The sequence below is a fragment of the Megalops cyprinoides genome, chromosome 22 (genome assembly GCF_013368585.1).
Source record: "Megalops cyprinoides isolate fMegCyp1 chromosome 22, fMegCyp1.pri, whole genome shotgun sequence".
NCBI classification, from domain to species: Eukaryota; Metazoa; Chordata; class Actinopteri; order Elopiformes; family Megalopidae; genus Megalops; species Megalops cyprinoides.
The window spans coordinates 21418835-21439570 of NC_050604.1; the positions used below are offsets into that span (position 1 = coordinate 21418835).

Sequence of the window (20736 nt, forward strand, 5' to 3'; positions counted from 1 at the left end):
AAGAGGGTGAGGTATAGGTGAGGAGGAGAGGAGTGGAGGAGGAGACAGAGGAGAGGGAGGAGAGGGAGTAGAGAAACAGAGGAAGAGAGGGGTAGAGAGAGGAGAGGAGGAGAAGAAGAGTAGCACATGTGAACACCAGGGCTCGATGAGTACGCCGTTACTCCCGCTAACCGGTAGGGCTCCTGCGAACCTGTGCTTGTGCTCCACCTCAGATACGGGACAGTGCTGCAGTCACTGTGTGACTGAGAGCCGTCAGAGAAAGGACAGCGTCACGAGGACATTATAGTACAACGTCTAAACAGCGCGCACCACAGATTCAACAGCTAGGCTGACGATTCACTGTCACTACAACCATTAGATGTGCCTTTCAAAGCATTTTTCTAGCTTGAGCAAAGGCATTGGTTTGCCCGTGTTGCTGGAAGAGCTGCTTCTGTGTACCAGACTGATTACTGCATGGTTTCCTTTAAATGCAAAGACTGTATCTACAGATTCAGTTGATTTACAGCCACAAGCATGTGCAAGTGAGATAAGAGAAGCACATGTAGGCTTCGACATCACATTAAACATTTCCTCCACGGCAGGTCTTTTCAATGAAGCAACGCAGCAACGAGGCTGACAACAGCAAGGAATATTACCAGGATGACATCATTCATCACCAGCCCCTTTTCCTCAGACTGGCAGAGTGTCAGGCCCTGTGTCAAATTTATCCTTATCCCTGTGCCTTTCGGCTTCACAACAGAAACTGTGCATGCCACAGATATCTCGAAATAATTCAGAAAATACATTGTTGCACGGAGACATGACTCACTGTATTAACCTGATCAGATCAACAGTCACTTAAATTTAGAAGCATTCACTTAGCAAACGCCACTATCCAACGCATCTTACATAGCTTATATGTTTACAAATCTTGCTTTTATAGCTGGCATTTAGTGGAGGATTGTTTTTCTGAAGTGTTACTGAGGTAATGCACAGCAGTGTCCCACTTGGTATTCAAGCCCGCAACCCCTGCTCTCAAAACTTCATGACACTATATCGCTCTACGCCCCCAGCAATTGCAAGGAATCCGGACTGCATGCACTCAACAGCTGAAGCAGATTTGAGGTCATTCGTTTGGTGAATTCACTCTGAAACAGGCTGGGTAAAAATCAAAAACACTGCACTGTGAACGGCACACACACACACACACACAAACACACGCACACACACACACACACACACACACACACACACACACACACACACACACACACACACACACACACACACACACACACACGGAACCTACCAACAGATGTTTGTCACAGTTTTACATTTATGCGCATATGTTTTTGCTCAACAGCATGTTCCACACAAACCCTCAATTTAAACTAATCCCTAAATAGATTTCATTATTAAAACCAAGAGGGTTTCCAAAATAGCTGCCATCGATTTGGTCTGAACTGAAGCATCTCCCGAAATGGGAAAACAACACAGACCACAGGTTTTGTTTTCCCTGGAACTGCTATTATTGTGCTCGGGAATGTACCAGACTGTCTGTGAGACTTCATAATAAATTCTAAAACTTTACAGAGCTGTCTTTCACCCCGACCCCCATCGGCCAGCTCAGCTCCGGCCGAAAAGCCGTGTTGTGGCCCGCAAAACAAAGACGCACGCGCTCTTGCGATGCTGACACCCTGACGGGCGGATATAGCACAAAAACATAGCGTTCCCCTCTCACACACAAACGCCCCGGCGATCGTGGAGCCGGGCTCGCAGAACGGAGAAGGCGAACAGGACTGCGTAAACGGGAGGTGCGGTGGAAGTTCCCAGAACCTGCCACACTCCCGAAAACCCTGCCACGGAAACGCAGCGCACACTCATCTCTGCGGCTCGGAGACACAACACGAGACGCAGACGAGAGGGTGGAGGAAATGACCTCATTCATGCGTGAGCTATGGAGGGAGGAGAGAGAGAGGGAGGGAGAGAAACACGGGATTTTACACTTTGTTACACCGGGAGAGGGAAGCGAGCAGACATTTTCAGACGGGGGAGCGCTCAACCCTGAGCTGTCGCACCTTCCCCGCTGCGTTGCCACGGCGGCGAGAGAGAGAGAGAGGGGGAAGGAGAGAGAGGGAGAGAGAGGGAGAAGCGGCAGTCGCTCGCTCTGAAAGCACGCGACAGAGACGCGTGGCTGCGCCCTCGGACGGCCGCTCGGCGCCCGCCGCTGAGGAGACCAGCGCATGAACCCGTAATTCCCTCCTTCAGCCTCAGACCGCCTGTCCACGGGGTGAGACGGGAGACGCCGACACCGGGAGAGAGGAGAGGAGAGGCCCGGGATTAGCCAGGGAGAGGGGAAGCTTCCCAGCAAGGCCAGTTTATCTGAGATCACTCCCGCCGTTAATTCTCACGCGGTTCGACCCTACAGTGGCTGCCGACTGTCTAGATACAGAGAAAAGGGGAAAAAAAAAAAAAAAAACCTGTGCACGATGCGTGACTAGTAAACAGTTCCACACTGCTGCTGTTCTTTGTCCACACACCTTCAATTCAACCCCACCCCCCAATGTTTTGCAATTCATTCTGGCAGCACTCTGTAGCACCGTCTAATTAATGCGCACCAAAACGAGAGGGTGGAAGGGAGGGAGAGTGAGCAAGCGGGAGAGAGAGAGAGAGAGTAATAAGATATTCAGTACCTTGGCTGTTCCTCAGACTCCCCTGCCAAACCTCAGCATATTCAAAGGCAGCTCTTCAGCTGTAGCCTTTAGACAAATGAGCATTCACTCTGGGCTCTTACCCAGCATGCTCCAGTCCACACAAAGACAAGAGAGGTGTGACCAATCACGTCGAGGCTAGGCAGACACTGTTTTTTTTTTTCTTCTGAAAGCTCCCTCCCAGTAATGTCCACTGACACACACACACACACACACACACGCGCACACACACACACAAGAGTGTTCGCGCGCACACTCACACACACACACACACACACGCACGCACACGCGCGCGCACACACACACAAGCTAGTGGGCGGCCTCCTGAACCGGTAGTCATGGCAACGCATCCCAGTTGCTCCCTCTGGTTCCTTGGCTGCTGGTTACACCAGTTTTTTTTTTTTTCACCCGCTCCCTCCTCACTCACTCCCTGCTCATGAAAAATTGAGGTTGGTGCGTTGCATGCTAGACTCAGCAAAAGCACACCCCCCCCAACCCCCCATCCCACACCTCCACCCCCCCCCCCTTCCCGTCATGTGTCAGCGCGTGTCTCACTCCGTTCTCCCTGTTGCTACTGAAGCTCTGTGAGCATATGTGGTTGTGGGGGGTGGGGCGGCCGAGATCTCTTTGTTATCTAATTAGAGGAGGGCAGAGGCTCAGGACTGTCTCCCTGCTGGGGGGGGGGCGGGGCGGGGTCAAAGCCTGAAAAGTGAGAGCTTGTGTTAACTACCCGGGGACAGGAGAGGAGCCCCCCTCTACACGGTAACGACGCGCCGCGCCCCCTCCCCCCCCTCTCTTTTCGGCGCTCCGAGCTTCGCTTTTCCCCGTTTGGCTCAGCGGGCTTGCCGTCCTTGCCTGGATGACATCATGCGGGGAAGCTGGCGATGGCAGGGGCTGGGAGCTTGTGACAAAGCTGTTAATATGGCAAGTGGGTGTGAGCGGGGGGGAGGGGTCATTCGTGAGTGTGTGTGTGCATGTGGGGGGGGGCTGTAGGGGGAGGGGCATCCTTTACGGTGTTTCAGAGGACACAATGTTCTCTTAATTATACCAACTGCATGTGCTGCATGTTGACGGCGTTTTTTTTTTTTTTTTATTAAAAGGTATCATGATAGATACAGTGGGGGTGCGCCTTACCCCCGGTCGTGCCGTCAGAGAGGACTGCAGACAGACCCCGCGTGACCTCAGCCGCCTCGCTTACGAGCGCCGAGCCGAGAGCCGTTTGCTCACACCTCGTATTCTGATGCCCCACACGCTGCCGCTCTGCTCCCTGTGAACCACTGATCCCCCCACCCCCCCGTGTGACGGCCGCTCGTGTGTAAAGTTGTGAGCTGAGGGGCGGGGACTGTTTGATGGTTGAGTTCAATCAACTAATCAATATATCAATCAGGTTTTACCTTAACAAAGCATACATTTGATACAAAAAAAAAAAATCAAATTGTCATTTCACAGATAAAATTGAGTACTTCACTGCTGACATTGCACATTGAACAGTTCATGAGGTGTCCTACTGGACCAACTTATCTACATTAACATATTACACAAACCTCACTCCTCTTTCCTTTGCTCTGACCTATCTCCTGTTCTTTATGCAGCCTAGACACAAAAGTCCAGTTTAAATCAAGCATCTGATTCATTTAAGGGTCTTCAGGTTCATCTGGGGAAGCATTCCAGATCAGCACTTTTGGCATGTTTCAGGATGGAGAGTTTACATCTACCCCCACAGTCCCAACCCATTCTCCAACTGATTCTGAGTCTGAGTCACTCCAGCTGGCTTCACAGTCACTTCCTTTCCTTTTTGAACAGCAGAAAAAGACATATACAATCACCACTATTTATTCCTCAGCCTGTGGCAATATTGTGTTTGGATAACTTATCTTTTTTTTTTGCAAAATGTGTGGTATAACACTGGGGATTCACATGGGGTTTTAATCAGGTCAACCACATTTTCTTCGATAACTTTATAACGCTGGGGATTCATGTTGTGTCTGAATCAGGTTTGCCAGCTCCTCTTTCTCCTCACCTCTTCAAATGATTGCCTTATTTATTTATTTTTTTTACCCAGATAAAGCGGAGCCAGACTAGGGCCTTGGTAAAAGGACTTCCTCAGTACAGTGCTTTTGTGTGTCCTGCTGCTGTTCTAGTTTTAATTACTTGCTAGTGCTGACCCCCTCAGTCAGGCCCTCCCCCATCCCTCATCCCCCATCCCCTGCCTCCCCACTCCCCAGTACACCATCACTGGTACCCCCCCCACCCCCCCAGTACACCCGTCACTGGTACCCCCCCCCCCCAATCTCACATTGTCTTAGCCCTTCAGGATATGATCTGAAACACCCCACCACATAGAATCTGGTCAAGAGCCTTGCAATCTCCTGACATCTCCCACTCACTCCCAACTACCTGTGCTCATTGACCGGACAATTCCAAACAAAGTCCAGTTGAGAGCTATCAGCTTGAAGTGAGCTGGGCTGGCCCGCTTCAGTATCGTATTTGGGGTCATCCAAGCTCCCAACAATGAACAAAACCAGAAGCTTCTGTGTTACGGACCTACTTTCCCACGAGAAAAGGACACAGGAATGGAGCTGCTGACCCTCACTGGTCACTCTCCTAAACAAACAAATAAACAAAAAAAAGTAGACTGAGGGCCTCTGCGTTTTGGGTGTCCCGTTCCAACATGCCGTGCTAATACAAAAGAGGATGGAGACCGAAATCCTCGCTCTTACAATGGACTGGTCCGGTTCCACATCTGACCCTGCCATCTCTTTAAAACAGGGAGGGTGTGTGGGGGGTCCTTAAGGGAGTATCCGATTGTCCAAAGACAGACAGGTGGTTTCTTGCAGACATGAACACAACAAAAGTCTCCAGTTCTGGGTTACTGAGAGTAACAGTAAGCAGTGGTCATTCTGGGTGTCACAGACCTGGTGGTCTTTTTTACTCTCACTCACTCACTCACTCAAACAAAGAGTTATATTCATTAGATTCAATAGTTTTGATTTCTGCGGACCCGTGCGGCCGCAACATTGTTCGTTTGATTTGTGTCTGCTTACATGCCGATTTCCGGCCTTCATGAGCATGCACCCCTCAGTGCTCATGGACCCGTTCCAAAAAGTCACCTGTGCCCCTGCTAATCTGGTATGGACACACGCAATAGGACTCATGGCCACTGTAAACAAATTAGCAGGCAAACTTATGTCTTAACAGATATGATGAAAAGAGCTGAGAGCCTGTCTGACCGCAGAATGGACACATAACGAACTAGCAGCCACAGTCACACTCAGTGTCAGAGATCTGAGCCAACCCTAAAATTACTAGCCTCACGGATAGTCTCACTGTTTAGCCTTATTAGTGTTATTAGTAGTGACCCGCACCACCAACCCTCACTGACACCAGGAAGCCACGCCCATCCTCATCCTGTCCAATCAGATGACAGCGAACGGCACGGCCACACCCGCTGCACTGCTTCCTGAAGATCTACCACAGATCCCACATCTGGTCTGTCAGATGATTGACAGATGTGGCTCCGCCCCTCACAGGGGTATGCAATCCAATTCGGGGGGGGGGGGTGGAGGGTGCTGAAGACCTTGAGCACATGGTCACCAGCATTAGTGTAATGGAATAATTGCATTAGTGTAATGTAATATTTGATCCGATTACCAAATTAAGAGTTCGTGTGCAGCAAAGAATCAGAGGGATCTCTCGCACTCCAGGACCAGGTTGGCTACCCCTGCTCTATTAAGCGTATGACTCAGTCTGCAGCGTCTGGAGGGAAGAATTTTCGTTAGCACGGAAAAAATGGAGGACAACACCGTTTATTTTATATGCTAATTTTCTCACTGTTGGGTAGGGGAAGAGAGAGAAAAGAAAGGAAAAGAAAAAAAAAGTTTTCTTGCTTCACAGGAACGATGATAGCATAAAAAAAAAAAAATCTGAGAGACCGACGCCTACGGAGAAACATGTTCTACAATGGTGTTTATATTTAGCCGGCGAATGTGAACGTGTGAATGATGTCATCCCAATTAAACCTGCAGTGAGAGTGTTATTTTCAGGTGATGTAACACTAGAGGGTGGTAGGAGGCAAAGCAAGTGGCTGAGGGCGGCACAGCGAAGGAGGCTGCCTGTACAAAGGTACAAAGAAACAAAATCAGACGCCCCTTTCCTTCTCATCTTCCCTCTCTTCCTAAGCCATTACCCTTTGTGTCTGAAGATCAGAGGTGTTGTGTTTGACTCGGCGAGGTTAAACTGGGATCCTTTAAGGAAAACATCAGCTATCCTGTAATTACGATTCGTGTCTGTGCACGCAGCAGCCCGTCGGCTGCAGAAAGAGAGATCCGAAAATGCCGCCGAGCTGCGCCCTGGCGGTCAGAACGAGCAGACGGTTCGTGCGGGAAGGGTCCCGCCGAATTAATGATTAAACAACAGAACAACAACCGCGCCGCACCGGAGGCCCGGTCGGACGACCCGTCTCCATGACGATTTCACTCAGGTGAGGGTTCTCCCGGGCCCGGCTGTCAGTCGGCTGTTCAGTGCCTTTGCCACGGGATTCGTCAGGCAATGAAGCCCTGTTTTCAAAACATACAGTATTTAAGTGAACTGGGAAAGTATGACGTCCCTTAGGTTACCTTTGAAGATTTAAAACAAATGTTCGCAAAACCAGACAATGTTCCCTGGGAGGGGCAAATTGTACTCTTTTTTGCTATGGAATTAAACAGGCTAGCAACTACAATGCCGCTGCAAATAAAGGTAACACAGACACAGCATGTCTCCTTTTTGAAAAGAGTTCTCCTTTTTGCATACTCCTCTGCTTTGCCCCTCCCAAACCACAACTTAACTACTGAAAGCAACAATAATCTGCTGTCATTCTTCTGTGGTGTTCACCCTTTGGCAGCATGTAGACACAAGTACCAGCACTTAGTGACTGTCCATATGCAACGTGAACAAGCCCCTTTCTGAACGATGATGGTTCAGCTGGGCCAAGTTCTTTCATAGTTAAGTCAGGCACAATGTTCAGACCAGCATGGATCTGGGCTAGAAGGTGGCAACAGTGCATACACTAGTGTTGGAGGGTTCAGGGGTGAAGGGCTGAGTTGATGTCACTTCAGATATGAATGATCAAGGCTGGCTGATCACTGCGATGTGATTTCTCTTGAGGTAGTGGTCACACAAGCAATTCAAGAGAAGTTACCCACACACGCTGCTCTGCCCGGTCCTAAAGGAGACCAATACAGAAAGAGCAATCCAATAATCTGACCATGATGGACGATGAGTGATCTAGTGATCAGAAGGTGCCACTTTAACAACCCCAAAACTGGCGGTGCTGCTGTGAACCTCACGGACGTGAACCAATCATAAAGTCTTTTGAGTGAGTCAGTGAATGACAGCACATGGTAGCTCCACCCACTATGGGGTTCGCGAAGCCTCTCCCCCACACCCACCCCCCCGCTACAGACACCCGGTCCTCCTGCTGCTGCTGGCGGGGGAGAAACGGGCACACGCTCCGGCGCACTGCGGATGTTACATCACGCCCCAGATGGCGGGCCCGCGGCTTTGATCTAGCCCCTCGCACTCCGCCCCCCCTCCGCTCTCGGACTCCCCCGGATTAGGGCCGGCAGGGCTGGGTCTGTGACGGTGGGGTTACCGATGCGCAGGTCCAGGGCCTCGGAGAGGGCTGGCCTGAGTCACTGCCACAGGGTGGGGCCTGCTTCTGTCTGACAATGGCAGACTACTGTACTGACTAAACAGTCACGACACTGTAAACCAGAAACTGCATGTGTTATTCCCAACAAGAGCATGAAGCAATGCTGTTATTATATTCCTAAACTGAATTGCCCCAGCATACACCCAGCTATAAAAATGTTAGCCATGGACATCTTCTGAGAGAATGTTGTCTGCTAAGGAAATAAGTAATGATAAAATAGTAGATAATAGATGATAAATAGGTAAATATCATTGTGTTCCAGCTCGGAGAGACCAAAAAAATCGACAGGCTTGAAGCCCCTGCCAGGACAGCACATCTAATGTAGCCCAGGGAAAGGGTGGAGCCATGCCAGTCCATCAGGATGGTCCTTCTCCTATTCTGATGTAACATCACAGATGTGAGATATGCTGGACCCACGATGCAATCCCTTCCATCCCTGCATGGATCCCTGTACAGGTCAGCATCTCCATCAGAACCTGACCCTGAAAACATTGTGGGTTCCAACCCTGCATCACAGTTTCAGTTATCTCATAGGCTGAGACAGAGGGGCCTGTCAGGAGGCACCACACCTGATATTCTGCCACAGAAACAAATGACAGTCAGTCTTTATGTCTGATATCTGTACTGCCGGAAGCACAAGAGCTGGACCCCATGTGACAGTTACCATGAGCCCTTTAGCCCTGGATTATGCTGGATTAACACTGCACAGATGCCCAGAAGTGCAAACGTATATGATCGAACGCGAATATGCCGGTAGACTCTGAACCATTTCGGTGGGCTTTGCATGCCATATACTGCAGCAGCATGAGTGGTTTGCCAGCCAGAAAGACAGTGGCGGTGCCTTTTCAGGGGTGATGAGTCTGTCCTGTCCTGGTGATTACTGCTTCATAACCAAGGGAGCTCTGGGAGAAACAACCCCAAGCATGTGGGCTTCTCACCACTTACACTGACCTCGCCAAAGCTCGACTAGCATACGGGAACACATCCCAACACTCATTCAAAGCACCGGCCGCACATCAGCAGCTAAACACAGCATACGGGAACACATCCAAACACTCATTCAAAGCACCGGCCGCACATCAGCAGCTAAACACAGCATACGGGAACACATCCAAACACTCATTCAAAGCACCGGCCGCACATCAGCAGCTAAACACAGCATACGGGAACACGTCCAAACACTCATTCAAAGCACCGGCCGCACATCAGCAGCTAAACACAGCATACGGGAACACGTCCAAACACTCATTCAAAGCACCGGCCGCACATCAGCAGCTAAACACAGCATACGGGAACACGTCCAAACACTCATTCAAAGCACCGGCCGCACATCAGCAGCTAAACACAGCACTTTAATCTCTTGCACACCCACCCTCAGCGGTCCTGAACACAGTAGCAGAGATAAGGAGACAGACAGCGTACACCTTAACACAGTGGCAGAGATAAGGAGGCATACCATGTACACCTGAACACAGTGGCAGAGATAAGGAGACAGACCGTGTACACCTGAACACAGTGGCAGAGATAAGGAGACAGACCATGTACACCTGAACACAGTGGCAGAGATACTCTATGAAAGAAATACTACGATGTGATGTGAAATTTTTAAAGAAAAAAAAAAACAGACTGTCTAACAATACAATGCAGGAGACACATTTTGAACGGTCTGGAAATATTGTTTTTCCTTGTAAAACAAATAAGACAGAGCAGACACTGTTAATATTGGCTGTGAATTCTCTGCTGGCAGCTTTTGCTTGGCAGTGCCTCCACTAGTACAACATCAATACGGCAGTACCTGCTCAGTCACTGAGTGAGTGACGGTGTGAATAAATGCGTGAGTGAGTGAGTGAGTGACTGAATGAGTGAGTGACATAGTGAGTTAGTTAAGGAGTGAGTGAGAGAGTGAGTTTGTGAGTGACTGTGTGAATAAATGAGTGAATGAGTGACAGAGAGAGAGAGTGGGTGGGTAAGTGAGTGAGTGAAAGAGTAAGTGAGTGAATGAGTGAGTAACAAAGTGAGTGAGTAAGTGAATGAGTGAGTTAGTGAGTGGGTTAGTGAGTAACAAAGTGAGTGAGTAAGTGAATGAGTGAGTTAGTGAGTGGGTTAGTGAGTAACAAAGTGAGTGAGTAAGTGAGTGAGGGACAGCAACATTTCCAAAGCAGCTTCTGTTGCAGCCTGCCCCCCTTCCCCCCAAAAAAACGAGATCTGGAAGAAAGAGGCCCTGTGGATGCTCTGGGAGTCAGTGCAATGTGGGCATATGCACAACTCAACATGTAGCTCCCTCGAAACCAGACTGAAACACCCCATGTGCTCGTATGGTCCCATATCTGCAGAGCAGGGATCATAAACCATGTAAACTATGCTTTCAGCTGCGTACCTCATCTGCACCTCAACTCTGTCTCTCCTGAGATTCGTCTGGGTGTGTCTCTGACACTACCCCAACATGAAGGGCAGTTCCCAGGTGAAGACTGTGAAATGAACAGGAATCATTATCGTACTTCACCTCCCAGCACCACTCCTGCAAAACTGTTGTACCTCCATCTCCCTCGTGAGGTCACCTCCACAGCTGTATAGCTTTCACGTGCACATAAAGTGGAGTTCCATTTAATAAACAATCAGATACGTGTTTAGTGCTTGACTGACACTAACGAAAAGCTCTGGTCCAAAGCAGCCAGTGTACTGATGAGAATACGATCCAAGCGTAAGAGCTTATCAGACTGTATCATCCGTATGTAAGACACTTAAATATGTGATGTATGTACAGGACAACATGTGCTTCTCCAGGCTATGGCAAAATGGGATCACTGATATGCTCGAACGGGCATGAAAGAAAGCTGGGCTCCACCTCCCATCATGCAACACCGGGGCAGAGAAGTTGCGAAAGGTTCCAGAGCTCTCTCATTAATAACCCTGACTTCACACCTCCTCTCTCTCTCTCTCTTTCTCTCTCTCTCTCCTAATGCTAGCTGTCAAAAAAAAAAATCTCTACAATCACACCAAGTTTCACATCTTTATCCTTCTACTTACGGTGGCTCCTGCAGCCTGTAGAGGGCGACGGTGAGCCTGAGTCAAACTCAGCAGCAAGCCCAGGGCAGAAAGCACAGGTTAGGACAACAGCCCGAACAGGATGCCAGTCTATCACAGGACACACTCATACATAATTACAGCTGGGAATTAACCCCACCATATGCTTTCAGCAGGGGAAAACCAAAGAACCCAGCATAAACACTTTCAGGAAAGGAAAGACTGTATGAACCCCACTCTGACAGCCAGATCCACACCCTGGGCCGCTGGAGTACTACTGTGCCAACATTTTTTACACATTTAGCTCCTTGAAAAAGAAAAAAACAAAACAAAAAAACAACAGCATTTGGGGTTAATTGGCCTGCTGACCTGAAGGTTGGTCGCTGGCACAGTTTCTCAGGTCTGCTCTGTGGCTTACCACAAACCTTTGCTTTCTTCTGCTCTTAGCGGGCCGCCGCTAACACATGCTTTTGGTCAGAGGGAAGAGGAACGAACACAAGTGCTGCGGAAAAAAACCCCGTAAAACTGAACGGCACCAGTGCGAGGACTGTAGTGCAGACCTCAGCAGAACCCCGGGGCTTGTCCTTACAGAGAAAGTTCAGGTTTCTGTCAACAGCCAAGGTCACACGCTAAAATCAATAGCGGTCTGCTTTTGGGTATCGATTGGTCTATCCTGCATCACCCCGGCTAACCGTGGCAGGCTGACATCATTATACTACACACAGGCCTATGGATTTCTTTCTGACAGTGAATATGGAGACAGACATCATTGCACCCCACACAGGCCCATGCACAAGATGTCTATGTAAACAGCCTTACGGGGGTTTTCCTGGAAAGATAAATCCACTTAAAAGTGCCCCTGAGATTAAAGAGGCCTCGCTGGCCTCCCACCGCATGGAGCTCTCTGCGATGCGGAAAGCGCAGGGCAGGCTGGGAGCCTGAGGGAGCGACGGGAGAGGCGGGACGAAGAGGCAGGACCACACACAGCCGCACGAGCTGCAGGGACAGAGCTCCCCGTTAAAGAGGCAGCCCCGGCGCGCAGCGACGCGTCCCGCAGGCTGAGGTTGTGCCAGGGCCTTCACTCGCTCAGGGTTAATGAGTTTGGGCGTTATCGTTGTGCGCTACTCTTAATTCCTCGCCGCTGGCACGCCGGCACACGTGCTGGGGGGGGCGGGTGACGCGCCCACACATGGGGGGGGGGGGGGGGGGCGTCTTCATGTTCTGGGCTCGCAGCGACACACGTGTGTCACTTACAGATGCTCTCTGTTTCATCGTGTGTCCTTACCATCGCTGCAGACTGTGAAACACAGAGACTCACCCATTCACCGCCTGCTCTGTCTGCCCCAGCTCCTCATAAACACAGCACAGCTTTGACATACTTGCATCACCCCTGCCTGTCCATGAGGACAAAAATACACTCCGACAACTACAGGAGACAGTCGAGAAGGTTGCTGAGTAATACACACACACACAGCAAACTGAGCCTCACACCAAACCCTCAGTGACCCCCCTCCGCCTTCCCCCTGCACCCCCACCAATTCTGCACTGATGCAAGAAGGCCACAGAAAGCCTGATTAATAAACCATTTTGTGTGGGGCCCAGCTACCTCTTTCCATTTTTGAATTACATTGCCTGCTTCACATTAACCCTTATTTTGGTCCAAAAATAAACCCAGAGCAAAGATCTACACTTTTAGGACAAGGAGAACCATGTGGTCATTTTAGGACAAACTCAATTCAAGGGAGACAAACTTCTGAGAATGATACATTTACATAAGCAAAATTCCTTCGATACCTTCAGAAAAAGGGTACATTATTTTCAGGATCTGGCATCAACGGCTGTGTTATAAGCAGTACTGTCTATTCACTTTGCTGACACAACAGTTTTCAAAACAAGTATGTGGAACTGTACAGATGACTATGGAAAGATTTTGACAGTGAGCAGCCAGCGTGTCAGTTATAGGGGACATGCTTTAACAAACACTTCAAATTATTTCACAAAGAAATTTTGCAAAAAAGTAAATCTGGAAATAAGCAGACTCTCCTAAGAGCAGATGGATTCTATAGATTCTTAGTGTGACGTACGGAATGCCATAACAGACAGAACATTCTGGAATGTGTTCCAAGTCACAGTGTTCATGGTCGGAGTCCGTGGGGGTCATTAATTTCCAGACAAATGGTGAGTAGAATTTGGATTATCATACATCATTATGTACGACAATGTATGAGATATGTATGTGCCATGTCTCAGAGCCACTGTGCCACTATGGCATTGCATTACCTCTTACATTAGCCCATGCTCACCCCATAGCAGGTGATAACTGGAGAATGAGGCTTCACAAACCACCCATATGATTTTCAACTGGGGCAGTGACTGACAGTACACAGCAGCATCACGACACGCCATGAAGCCTAAAGCTCCCATCTCTACCAACAGGTGCCTTGTGATCACATGACCCCTTTGGGCATCTGTATGTCGCCATATTTGTGTGAATCTGAACCCTTACAGAGCTGTAAGGAAAATATCATTCAGAAATTTAGGCACCGTGTAACAGAACAATAGAAGGGTCTAGTGGTGTATGACTCCATGCTGAGCATATCCACCTGCTTCTACAGGGAAGTTTAAAATAGGGGACTGTAAAAATAGGCACACCAGGGGCCCGTTTTAATGGTCCATTTATAAATGTTTTTTTTAGCAACATGTGAACCCACAGAAGCAGACGCCTGCATGCCTGCAGTGGCCAGGTCATCGCGCCTCATCCTCTCCGGGAGCTCTGGCACTAACGAACCCAGCCGTCCGATTGGCTGGTGCGAGCGTTCCCGGCGCGGGTCCGGCAAGCGCGCCGAAAATAGAATCGGGGTCATTTCTTTGTTTTTGTGCGCGTGTGACGCAGTGTCTCGTTTCAAAGATGACGGACCCGTTGCGTCAGGCTGTTGAGCTCTTGTTTTAAAAGAGCCGGAGAGACTCGGGCGGAGGGGCAAACGGGAACAAAGCCTAATTCTGCTGTGGAAATAGCAGGGCTTAGAGTCCGGGGAGGGGGGCAGAGGCAGGTGGGGTTGGCCCCTCCCGGCCATCTGCTCACCTGGCCGCTCCTGTGGAACACTGCAGTCCCGCTGAGGGCTCAGAGGTCAATCCTGCGACCGTGCAGCTGTCCAGGTAAGGTTCACCTGAACAGGTTTCTCTCTGGGTTTTTTACGTGAAACTACACAGGGCTTTTATGTCAGAACTGTTCATTGGCTTACATGCCATGTGTTGTTATCCTGGGCTACATACAATTTTACTGCACCACCCCAACATACATACGCTGCTGGATTTTTGCCGTAGTAACCGCAGGTGAAGTACCCTGCTCACAGGCACAAGTAGCAGCTGTGTCCCCAACCGAAAATGCAGCTGGCGACCAGAAGGACCAGAGTCTTGGGGCCTCTCCACTAACTCCACTGCACTGCTAGAACTTGGGATCAAAATTTTAAAGTCAGACAACATATCAAGTATTCACCTTTATAAAATAAGCTAACACCACCTCAATTAAAACAAAACCATGTAAAGAGTAGTGTGCTGCCACTTTGTGCAAACATTTACTGGCCAAACTTTCAAACAACTTTCTGAATATTTTTTCCCCCAGGTATATAATTAATGGTGGTGGTGCTTGATGTTGAGAGACTGACAAAAGACATACCTGTCAGTGAAGCAGAGATCAAAGTGGACTCACAGTACTGAGAGCGGGAACCCGGGTTCGAACGATAAACAGCTCCCCTCTCCGAACGCTGTAAAAACACTACACATGTGCACATGTTTTGGGAAGGCCCCAAAAATTAGCAGACAAAACGGTCATAAAAAATCGCTTGCGACTTTAAGCAGAACTTCAAGGGAAACATCAAAAGACATTGAGAATGACTTATAGCTGAGTGTACATGCAACAAAGAAGCGAACCCAGACATTTAAATCAAATGGCTTTTTGGGAGGGAGCCAATATCCGGTGGGCTACTGCAACCAGAGCAGAAATGGTGACTCATGTCAGCAAGAGAGGAGTTTTGGAGTGAGGACGGAATATGTCTCCAACATTTGATGGGACTCTGGTTGAGACCACAACCAGCTTGAGACCTTGGAAAAATACTCAAGTTTGAACAAATAGCAGTGACCGGAGAGCTCCTGGCCGAGCTTCTAGCTTCTCCTGTGGCTGAGAGGTGCGACATCACCTTCCCACGCACTGGCCAACCAATCGCACTCAAAGACGTCCACCAACACCATGAGACTTGCAGCAGTGTGAGTAGCCATGTGAAGGAGACCTTCGGCAGAGCCAAGGGAAAGCCTATAAAATGCGCCAAGCACCGTGACAGTAATGTCTGCGAATGGGACGGCTTCCCTGCCTTCTGTCTGAGTCGCGGCTCGGGTCACGAGACGCATCTCTGCAGCTATTTCTCGCACGACACACAAATCGAGCTGTGAAATTTGGATTTTCATAAACTGCGAGGAGAGAATTTCATGCTGGTGTGGCACTGGTGGTGCTTTTTCCCCCTGACATTCACAGCCTGTCAGGATGGACAGAGAGACACAGACACGATTCAGTGTCACAACAGCTCCTTAACACACTGAATAATAGGCTTTCTGTGGAAGGAACCACTCTTTCTACCCCTTAACTATTATAACACCAACACTTCATTCTGCCAGATCCTTAATGTCAGGCTGTCCCACTGACTGGCAGAGATCAGGGGAGAGAAGGCAGAAAGGCTTCAAACTCTGCACACCATAACTAATGACTACACCATACTAACGCACCCTAATGGCTACACCATCATAACACGCATACGAAACAGCTACAACACTGCTGACAACAAGGACAGGAAACCAAGCAGCATTTTCTTTGGATTTCATATGGCCTTTGAGAGCTCATAGCACAAACATCACCCTTCACCCTTTCCAGTTTGCAAAAGTGCTGAATGGGAACATCCAAAAGCACAATGATCACTGTAAGTCCAAAGGAAACACATCCTTCAGAAGGACCCCTTTCACTGGACAGTTGTATGTTCCCAAACACAATAACTCATCCAGGCTGCAGTGTGGTGTAGCGGTAAGGACTCATAACTGAAAGGTTGCTGGTTCAACTCCCTGCTGGGGCACTGCTGATGAAAGGTACTTAACCCACGACTCGGTAAATCTCTGGGTGTATAAAAAGATAAAACTGTAAGTTGCTCTGGATAAGCGCCTCATATAAGAGCATAATATATAATATATGCATATTCACAAAGAGCGATTCATCTGTGTGAGCAGCCATGGAATATGGGGTGAACTGCTGAAAAGTGCTTTCAGACAAAGAGTGCATTTGAATCTTCAAGCAGCATCACGAGTCACAACTGAAGACTGACAAAGAGCAACAACAACACAACCATTGAAAAAAACTGAGGTTTACAGACAGACCGTTTTGTATCTTCTTGTCCTGCAATCCCACAGGCTTCGTCTAGCCGATGCATCCCTCTGCTCCTCCTCCTAGCAGACTCGACGTGACCACGATGCACTCAGTCCGATAACTACTAACCATGGATTTAGAGTACCACAACACCCATTTATTTGTCTACATATCTATCTCTATATGTACAGTATATAAAGAAACAAACAACCTGATATAGACAGAATTAGATTTACACATATAAATACACAGTATCATACAGTATTACAAAAAGATGTAGTATTTTACTGGATATTTACATGGATATTGACATACGTAAGAGTCCCACAGGTCCACAGGGCACCATCCACCACTGCAAGGGCAAAGTACTCCAACATGTGACTATAATTACCCCAAGTGCATGTGCCTTACCCATCACCAATACCACTGTCTTTTCTGCTGTTCACACGTCCATAGCATGAGCTCATCACACAACGCTGCTTTAGCTTACTGCATTTCACTGACTTCCACATCACTGGCATTCTCAGGGAATTATACCGGAGACTGTAACATTCCCAACAGATGGTTAGAGAGACATCTCGCCCAGGCACGTCAGCCCGTTTGCTAAAAATCATGAACACGAATAAGGGGAGCTTTTACCAAATCAAAGGGTGATGAAATCTGATCTCTTTATTGTGTGTGTGTGTGTGTGGGGGGGGGGGTGCATGTCTCTTATTGTTTCTCACACAGAAAACTTCACAATGAAGCATTAATCAAACCCCCTGTCAATTTATGCCATTTTTTTCTTCCTGTTGAATTTCACTAGATAACTAGTGGCGTTGAAGGTAACAGGTTTTGACTAAAGCAGTGGCGAGTTGTTAAGAGTAATCTTCAGTCTCTATAAAAAAGTAGTTCTGTGTGCTGGCTAGAGATGACCTAATTACATTTTCACAGAGCTGTCGTGCAGGCTCTAAAATAACTCTGCATGTATCCTTAAAAAGTCTGTTTGTCCTCACTTTTACCTTCAAATGGCTTCCCATGCACCTCGCTTGGGTTTATCCAATAGTTGAATTATTTTTCACATTTTTTAAAGAAATTACACCCAAAAACATCTGCTGCAAAGTAAAGAAAGAGCTTCCCCTCACAGAGCCCAGATTTGATCAGGCTTCTCCCCCCAGCTGGGAGGAGACTTTAAAGATGGCTGCCCACTCTCTCCCTGTGCTGTAGAGGATACACTGCATGCTCATCCCCCCCCCTTGTTTTTTTAGTCATCTGGTGCAAATCCTGTAGAGCGGGGTTAGTGATGTCAGCATCTGGGACGTCCAGAATGTGGGCGGTTATTTTTAGCCGGCACAGTGTGTGCAGAGAGAGACAGGGAGAGAGAGAGAGAGAGGGAGAGGGAGAGAGAAAGAGAGAGAAGGAGAGAGTGTGTGTGTGTGTGTGTGTTTGTGTGAGTGTGAAAGAGAATGAAAGAGAGAGAGAGAAAGAGACAGAGAGTGTAATGTAATGTGTATGACAGACAGCAAGATACTGTCTGCAAGTGAGTGATCACATGTGTGTCTGTGTGTGCATGTCTGCGTGTGCGCGCGTACGCACACAGAGACTGATTCTACAACTCTACCAGCTGGCTGGAGGCGGGGCAGGAGGCTCCGCTCACACGCTCCGCTCTGGATGCTGTGGCCTGCTTTCCCCACTCACTCCTCCACCACAGCCTGCGCTACACACAGCATGCTCCAACATACACCAGTATACACCGATACACACTGACATACACCAGTATACGCCAATATACACCAGTACACACCGATACACACTGACATACACCAGTATACGCCAATATACACCAGTATACACCGATACACACTGACATACACCAGTATACACGAATATACACCAGTATACACTGATACACACTGACATACACCAGTATACACGAATATACACCAGTATACACCGATACACACTGACATACACCAGTATACGCCAATATACACCAGTATACGCCGATATACACCAATATACACCGACATACGCCGATATACCCCAATATACACCAATATACTCCAATATACACTTATATGCCAATATACACAGATATACGCCAATATATTCCAATATACACAAATATACACCAATCTACACCAATGTACACTGAAAAAACACCAATATACACCAATATAAGCTAATATTACATGACATTACTTTACATGCATTTAGCAGATATCCAGAGTGACTTCCAGCACAATAGAACATAAATATATAACATACGCCAATATATGCCTTACATACAGTGTAATGTGATGTAATATACGCCACACACACCAGCGCAGGAGACAAGGCCAAATACCAAACACAGCTATAAGCCATATATTCCACAATATACACAGATATACGCCAATATATTCCAACATGTGCTACAAAACTGTACCACTTTTACACAGGCATGTTTTATACAAAGCTATATATAGTTTCACGTATGCACACTCAATAGCACAGACATAAGGCCATATATTTCATGTATTTAGAATTATACATTATTGTAGAGGAACATTAACTAATACAGAACATATGTGTGGAAGTAAACAGCTGCTCCATTCTTCTGTCCTGAATGAACCCTGCCGAATTTGACCTTGCACGCAGATGTCACATCTAAAATGCTGCTAAAATATTCCCAAAACATACATTTCAGCATCCATATCTGCAACCAGATATGATATTTCCACTGGATTCCCAGCAGCTCAGTGCATTTGGCAAATAAAAATACGAATAAACAGCAGAGGGAAAGAAAAGAGGAACACACAGCAGGCCCCGCGTATCGGCGCGAGCCTCCGAACGGTCTCTCACGTTACCCAGACCACACCGTGCGCGCTTTCCTCCTTCCTCCATGCATTTGGAAAAAAAAAAAAAAAAAAAAAAAAACTTGTCATGTGAGGCAAGCCAGCAGAGTGGGAAATGTATTCCATCTGTCTTAATGATTTATGGGGAGGACCTTTCCTTTCGGCTTCCCGTGTGAACTTCTCCGGCCGTGAGTTTGCGCCCATCATGCGGCCAACCATCACACAGACAGCTAAACATGCGAGGAACTGCATCCAGGAGACAGGCGATCAATGAGGCGATCCAGGCAGGACTGCTGGCGCGTGCTGATGATGTATTCAGCCAGAGTTCAGCGCTAAGAAGGTGGACGACGAAAACGTACGCAAAGCAACCAGGAGGTGAGCTTACTTCCCCACTCCTCACTGCAGGGACATTAACAGACCTTGCTCTCAGCTGAGAACTGTCTCATTGTGGAACTGTACACATCCTGTCCCCGTACTGTCGCTATTCTTACTGTATGTACTTTTGTAAGTCGCTTTGGATAAAAGCGTCTGCTAAATAAATAAATAAATGTAAATGTAAATGTAAATTATTAACACCGTTCTTACCACCGTGGCCTCTTATGTCCCGCTTCCACTGGGGAGCTGGAACCGGGCTAGCGCGACTGGCGCCAAGGCAGACCGACTTGGCACAGCACCATTGTTTTTCCATTGCATTCATGAGCAGACAGGCAATAATGCCAGTCGGAGCTTACACGGGTCAGCTGGCTGCAAAAAGACAATGTAAAACCACCTGGAATCAGAACGCTGCAAACCGTCTCATTCCGACTCAACAGTGCGAGAACAGCTGGAATGCACAGCCACCATGTTCTTCCTGATGACCTCATCCTACCTGACAGGTGTGAGCACGGCAGGATGTAACATATCAGACAACATCAGACACCAGACACTGCTGTACATATGAACAATACAATCAGAGCAGGGGGTCGAGCCCTGGGCCCCCATAACCACGTAGCAAAAACTCATGAAAAGACACACAAGCGTCTCACCAAGCTGCAGCGTACACACAGCGCCCTGTCTCTCGGAAACAGCATTAATATTCCTGACTCTTGGGGGGTGACGTCGCCTTCTCGG

At 48.2% G+C, this 20736-nt stretch overlaps 1 protein-coding gene across 3 annotated transcripts in view; it reads right to left on the bottom strand.

The window, feature by feature from the left end:
- Positions 1 to 20736, bottom strand: part of stox2a (storkhead box 2a) — an 81502-nt gene that overhangs the window by 24601 nt on the left and 36165 nt on the right. The window contains exon 1 of one of the 3 annotated variants that reach the window (XM_036517008.1): positions 2673 to 2749. The exons of the other annotated variants lie outside the window; for them this stretch is intronic. The gene's annotated coding sequence lies outside the window, so the exon portion shown is untranslated. Of the gene's footprint in view, positions 1 to 2672; positions 2750 to 20736 lie in introns of those variants that run through there. 3 annotated transcript variants of the gene reach the window in all.